The sequence below is a fragment of the Pinus tabuliformis genome, chromosome 2_1 (assembly GCF_031772625.1).
Source record: "Pinus tabuliformis cultivar Carrire ecotype Pingquan chromosome 2_1, CPIR1, whole genome shotgun sequence".
Classification (NCBI taxonomy): Eukaryota; Viridiplantae; Streptophyta; class Pinopsida; order Pinales; family Pinaceae; genus Pinus; species Pinus tabuliformis.
The window spans coordinates 905,136,917-905,138,027 of record NC_142299.1 but is presented as its reverse complement, the minus strand read 5'-3'; positions in this window follow the sequence as shown (position 1 = coordinate 905,138,027).

Below are 1,111 nucleotides of genomic sequence, written 5' to 3'. Positions count from 1 at the left end.
TATCACATATCATTTCAATAGGTTAAATATTAATTCAATCCTTAATCCTGTAGTGTAACATCACTAATTTATTTTAGGAAATGAAATTCAACCCTGAAAATCCATAAAAATTGACTCCAAAGTGATTTTGTACGGACACTATGAATTCTTGATTGCAACACATTTTGTAATAAACCTTATGAGACACATGATGAACATATGACACCAAAAATTTAGACCATCAGTCTTAGCAACCACACCCTTTTGAGCATATTGGCTCAAAACTTGGATAATATTATTTTATATCATTTAGAAACAAAAATTAGTTAACTAGGATATCAAATTCTATGAATTATTTCTTACAGAGGTCAGAAACCTAAAATTTGAAGTTTATTTATGTATAAATAAACAAATAATTGATAAATATACTCAAATATCAAGGTCATGAAAGCATTTATTCCATCATTTTTCAACAACCAAAAAAATTGAATACTTACGGGCATTCTCTTCCGTTAAAGTCTTCAAATCCATTGTGTACTCCATCAAATAAGACAATTGAGTTCCTTTGATATCTTCGAAGTCATTCATCTTGATTTATTTCATCTTATAATAGCACTAGTTAACCTAAATAACCCAATAAATTCTACTTAACGTCACTAAATATATCATTAAGCATTTAAATCGTTACAATCCCAATCTAAAAACTTCTTACCCAATACGCCCTAAATAAATCTCAAAGTTGTGGATCCTGCGAGTTACAAAAAAATTAAACCACAAGAGACTTCAAAACTGCATTGAATGCCTTAAGCCTTTTCAAGAAGAAGAATGTATCTTCTGGAAATATGATACAAAATTATACAACAAACTATTCTGCAAAATTCCTGCAAAATACCACAAAGGAGCTTTGGAGAAGCATAACACTAAAACGTAAAATATTCAAAATCTTCGTGTATGCAGAGCTCTTGACCTCAATCCAATGCCTAAATCTCCCTCCAATTTGAATCTTGGACCTAAGGCTTCAAAGAACAGTTGGCTAGAACTAAAGAAACATCAAATCACCCCCATATTTTATCGTTGAATGCAAAGAATTACAGCAAAAGATGGCAAAACCTTCCAAAAAACAAAAAGATTT